The sequence below is a fragment of the Physeter macrocephalus genome, chromosome 15 (genome assembly GCF_002837175.3).
Source record: "Physeter macrocephalus isolate SW-GA chromosome 15, ASM283717v5, whole genome shotgun sequence".
NCBI classification, from domain to species: Eukaryota; Metazoa; Chordata; class Mammalia; order Artiodactyla; family Physeteridae; genus Physeter; species Physeter macrocephalus.
This window is the reverse complement of record NC_041228.1, coordinates 41,351,901-41,357,921: the sequence shown is the minus strand read 5'-3', so window position 1 is coordinate 41,357,921 and position 6,021 is coordinate 41,351,901.

Genomic DNA, 6,021 nt, shown 5'->3' with positions numbered 1-6,021 from the left:
CAGCCACCGGCCTGTTATGGATCACTTTGGGTTAAAGGCCAAAGCCCCTAACTTAACACACAAAGCCTCTCGAACCCAGGAAGTCCACCTGGGCGCTGTTCTGCACATCCCTGCCTTCTCACTTCTGACCTTTGCACCTGTACCTCTCCTGCCCACCTCCACTGCCTTCCCTAGCTAACTCCCATGTATCTGTTAATACGCAAATATGCCTTCTGTAGAAGCTGTCCTGCCCTGCACGAGGGAGGGCTCTTCTCTACACCCTTTCCTCCGCTACCGCTGCTGGGAGCTCCTGGGGGCAGGGGCCGCCTCCGTCGCCGGGACCCTCCCGCCGGGCCTGGGGCCTGGCTGGCCACAGCGCCCTTTGTGCGATGAATGGCGGGGGCAGTAGAGGTGTGCTCACTGCGGGCGGTCCTCCTACCTAGAGTCCAGTAACCGCTCCCTTGAAAGAGCTTTGCAGCTGGCACCTTGGCGGGCCAGTAGGGCCGCGGCTGAGCCCTGCCCTCTAGAGGCGGAACTGTTCCCGGCCTCGGAGGCTGCAGAAGCAACACGGAGATTAGGCCGAGGGCGCTGGCTCTGCGGCAGCTGCCCTTGGCCGCCATCTCAGAGGGAGGCCCTTGAGAAGGAAGGCACCGTAGGGTGTGAGAGCTAGAGGGCACCCTAAAGACGATTGGTCCAGCCCCGCCAGGGTTCATGATAGTCCACCGTGCGAAGAAAGAACAGGGATAAACGGCAGCGTTGGAAATCCAGAAGCTCCGGGTGGAGGGTGAAACAGGCAGGGGGGCGCTGGTTGGCTCAGCCTGCTCTGGGCCAGGCGCTGTTGTCGTTAACTGCAGGGCGTGGACTGTCCACAAGAGCTTACATTCTATTGGTGTTGGGGACGGAGAACAGATGTGTAACAAATAACTCTCAATGAGCACTATGGAAAAGGTAAAATATTCTAACAGGAGAGGGGTTAAGCTGTAGGGGGTAGGGAGGGGTATGGGATGGACTCAAAGAGGAGGTGCTATTTTACCTAGTGCATTCATTAATTCAACAAACACTAGGACATAATATGTAATAAGGTAAACAAAATTCCTGTCCCTTCGGAGCTTAATTCTAGTATGGGGGGGAGGGGCATAGAAAACAAACATGTCAGATAGTAATAAGAACTCAGAGGAAAAATACAGGCAGCGTAAGGGAAGTGATGCGAAGTACTATATTAGATAGATGTTCAGGGACCTCTCTGGTGTGACAGCTGAGCAGAGAGGCTGTGCAGTGAGAGAACAAGCCGTGCGGATAAGGAGGGAGAACATGCCAAGCAGGGGAAGCCTGGCATAGTTAATGGACAGCAAGGAGGTCAGGATGGCTGGAATGGAGTGTGCAAGGGACAGAGTGGGAGAAGAGGCAGCAGGAGGAAGCGTTTTAGAATGATCAGCGTGACCGCTGTATGGAGAATAAATTCTAACGGGGATAGCAGAGGCACGGAGACCACTTAGTAGACCAGTCGGTCCAGGTGAAAGACTGGGAGCTTGGAACAGGGCGTGGTTGCAGGGTTGCATTCAGGACATACGTTGAAGGTAGAGCTGAAAGGATGTACTGATGGGTTAGATGTGTGGGATGCAGACAACCCAAAGGTGAGCACCTAGATGAACGTTTGTCACTTATTGGAATGGGGAACGTGAAGGGAAAAGTGGCTTTAGGGCAGGATGAAGTCAAGAGTTGGTTTTTTGACAAGTTAAATGTTAAAATGTAGGGGGAAATTTTTATTATAAAAATTTTAAATGTTCAGCAAAATTGAAAGGATTTTATCATGGGCACCCATATACTCACTACCTAAATTTCATCAACATTTTGCTATAATTGATCTCTCCATCTATCCATCCTTCTTTCAGCCATCATTCCATTTTATTTTTTTATTTTTAATTTAATTTATTTATTTTTTATTTTTTACTTTTTTGCGGTACACGGACCTCTCACTGTTGTGGCCTCTCCCGTTGCGGAGCACAGGCTCCGGACGCGCAGGCTCAGCGGCCATGGCTCACGGGCCCAGCCGCTCTGCGGCATGTGGGATCTTCCTGGCCCGCGGCATGAACCCGTGTCCCCTGCATCGGCAGGCGGACTCTCAACCACTGCGCCACCAGGGAAGCCCTCCATTTTATTTTTTGATGCATTTCCAAAAAAAAAAAAAAAAAAGTTGGGGTTATCAATACACTTACATTAACAGACTTCTATATTTTGTTTTGTTTTGTTTTAATTGAAGTAGAGTTGATTTCTAATATTAGTTTCAGGTATACAACATAGTGATTCAATATTTGTATAGCTTATTTAAAGTTATTATAAAATCTTGGTTATATTCCCTGTACTGTACAATATATCCCTGTATTTATTTATTTCATACATAGTAGTTTCCTCTCCTCTTCGCTCTCCCCACTGATAACTACTAATTTGTTCTCTGTATCTGTGAGTCCGTTTCTGTTTTGTTATATTCATTTGTTATATTTTTTAGATTCCACATATAACTGATAAAATACAGTATTTGTCTTTCTCTGACTTATTTCACTAAGCATAATACCCTCTAGGTCTATCCACATTGTTGCAAATGGCACAATTTCATTCATTTTTATGGCTGAGTAGTATTCCATTGTGTATATATACACATCTTCTTCATCCATTCATCTGTTGATGGGCACTTAGGTTGCTTCCATATCTTGGCTATTGTAAATAACGCTGCTATGAACATTGGGTTGCATGTACCTTTTTGAATTAGTGTTTTCATTTTCTTTGGGTATATACCCAGCGGTGGAATTGCCAGATCATATGGTAGTTCTATTTTCAGTTTTTAAAGGAAACTCCATGCTGTTTTCCACAGTGGCTGCACCAGTTTACATTCCCACCAACAGTGTACTAGGGTTCCCTTTTCTCCACATCCTCACCAACATTTGTTATTTGTAGACTTTTTGATGACAGATATTCTGACAGGTGTGAGTTGATATCTCATTGTGATTTTGATTTGCATTTCTCTGATGATTAGCGATGTTGAACATCTTTTCATGTGCCTGTTGGCCATCTGTCTATCTTCTTTGGAAAAGTGTCTTTTCAGTCTTCTGCCCATTTTTTTAATTGTTTTTTTTTTTTTTTGATATTGAGTTGTAAGAGCTATTTATATATTTTGGATATTAACTCCTTATCAGTCACATCATTTGCAAATATTTTCTCCCATTCAGTAGGTTGTCTTTTCATTTTGTTGATGGTTTCCTTTGCTGTGCAAAAGCTTTTAAGCTTAATTAGGTCTCTTTTGTTTATTTTTTCTTTTCTTTTTTTTTTACCTTAAGAGAGAGATCACACACAAAAAATGCTGCAGTTTATTGTCAAAGAGTGTTCTGCCTATGTTCTCTTCTAGGAGTTTTACGGTTTCAGGTCTTACGTTTAGGTCTTTAGTCCATTTTGAGTTTATTTTTGTATACAGTGTGAGAAAATGTTCTAATTTCATTCTTTTACCTGTGGCTATTCAGTTTTCCCAGCACCATTTATTGAAGAGACTGTCTTTTCTCTATTGTTCAGTATTTGTTTAGTTTTTTTTTCCTTTGAGGTAAAATTTCAATGAAAAGTACAAATATTAAGTGTACATTCTTAACAGATACACTTGTGTAACCCAAACTCCTAACAAATTATAGAACATTACTGTCACTTCCAGAAAGTTTCCTCTCCCTGTTAATTCCCATGTCCATCTTCCTAGAGGCACCACTGTTCTGATTTTTTCCACCATAGATTGGTTTTACTAGTTCTGTACTAGGGAATATTTATATATATACATATATATAAATATACATGGATAAATGGAATCTCACATATATACTCTTGTGTCTGGCTTCTTTCTTTTTTTGTGGACAAGCATATTCATTTCTTTTGGGTAATACCTAAGAGGGGAATTGCTGGGTCATTAGGGTAGGTATATGCTTTAGTTTTATAAGATAACTGTCAGACCTTTTCCAAAGGCCCATCAACAAAAGAATGCATAAATACATTGTGGTGGATTCATATTATGGAATGCTGTGCTATGGGTGAAATCAAGTAGAGCCACATGTATCAACATGGATAAATTTCAAAAACATAATTTTTGGGAGGGGGCATATTTTAGATCAAAACATTCAGTATGATACCTTTATATAAAATCTGAAAGCTTGTGAAAGAAATATTATATATAGTTATGGATACTTACTCATGCAGTAATAGCATAAAAGCAAGCTTTGCAAAAATAATCAATTTCAGGATAGTGTTATCTCAGGTGGGGGTTGGAGAGATGAATGGGATCAGAGGGGTGCATGATTGGCTTCAACTATATCTGTAAAGTTGTATTTCCTTAAAAACATCTGAAGCAAATATGGTACAAGGTTAAGACTTTATAAAGTTGGGTGCTAGATGCATGTTCCTTATATTAATCTCTGTAGTTTTTGGTTCACCTTATCTAAGGTGCTGCCCCTGCCCTCTACTTCTGCAGGTGGTGGAGGCTGGGCTGAGCCCGGTTGTGGGAGCAGAGCTGCTCGCTCCCACTCTGTCTCACTCACGCGGCTGCCACGGTTCAGGGGAAGCTCCCCAGAGACCCCAGGTAGGACGGCCGGGCAGACAGCACCCTGACCTGCTCCCGGTTACCGCAGCCTTGCAGATGACTTCCAGACCTGCCTTCCCCACCTCGCTCCTAAATTTAGGTCTGTGACCTGGACCTAGCTCTCGCTCCAATCCCAGTTCCAAACCCTACTTCAAATTGAGTTTATTTTAAAATATCTGTTCTGTTCCATTGTTTTGGGTTTTTTTTTTTTCAGGAACTCTGACTTTACATTTGTGTTATTTCCTTTGCCTGTCTTCCCTATCACTCCCTCTCTAATGATTTTTATTCATTTCCATTTTATCTTCTTCACTTTTATTTCTATTCTTTTTATCTTCCATGGTGTCCCTTAGAGTGGTGTCTCCTTTCTCTTGTGTTTCTTGTAATTTGGTTTTTGTATCTGAAATGTTTTGTATTTATTTTTCTTACACTTATTTAGTAAATCTACCCATTTCTGTTCCCTCCTCTTGTCTGTCACCTTCCGTTCCTTGACCTGACTATCCCTTCCTTGAGTTATTTCTGCTTTGTTAGCTCCCTGCATAGCTGCCACTGCCTTGTTACATTTTTGAAAATTCATAGTAGGATGTTGGGTTAAAATTTTCTTCTGCTTTGTGGCTACCTTTCTCTGATGAGTTTTCTTAGTCTGCAGGGAAGTTTTGTTACTCCTTTTCAGATTTTCTTCTGATGGTACCTTTGTAGGGATGTTTTTCTTACAATACCTTTGATTGGATGTTGAGTTATAAGTTTTTATCATTTTGAAATGAGTTGGATTTTTCTAAAACAACTATTGGCAAGAGAATCCCATGATAGGAACAAGGGAGCTTTCCTCATTTCTCAGCTCAAGACTTCCTTCTGTCGGTATGGGGGTGTGTACTTTACTTTATGGCATTTACCTGTAACAGGACCTCCTCTCAATTTAGGATTCTAACCTGGGTCAGCTGAGCTCCTACAACTAGTCTGGAGCTCCCCTGGTTCCTCTCCCAGCCACTGGCATTCTGCCCCTTCCTGCCAGCCTGCTCTTCTCTTTTTCCTAAGCTGCATCTGTGGGTCCTCCAGGCACTTACGGATTAATTTATTCAATTTCTTCCTCTCCCAGTATTCCTGCCCTCTTCCTCCTTAATCCTGCTCACATCTATTCCCACCCAGGCTGAGCACTCTCCTGAGTTGAATTTTTGCTGAGAATTGCTGTACCTCCACCCTCTGGACTCTTGTGCCATTTCTGGTCTTCCCTGGGGCACCTGCTAAACCGCACGTATGGTTTCCTGTGCTGGTTCAGGGAGCGGGGGGGTGGTGTGATGCTACACACCATATGAAGTTTGTGAAATTTCTCACTTCCTTGCTTCACTGAAGATGTAAGCATGTAGACGTTTCATACCTTTGTTCTCATTGCTCTGAATGATTTTCAGGAAAATTGGAAAGATTCTGAACAAAGCTGTCAC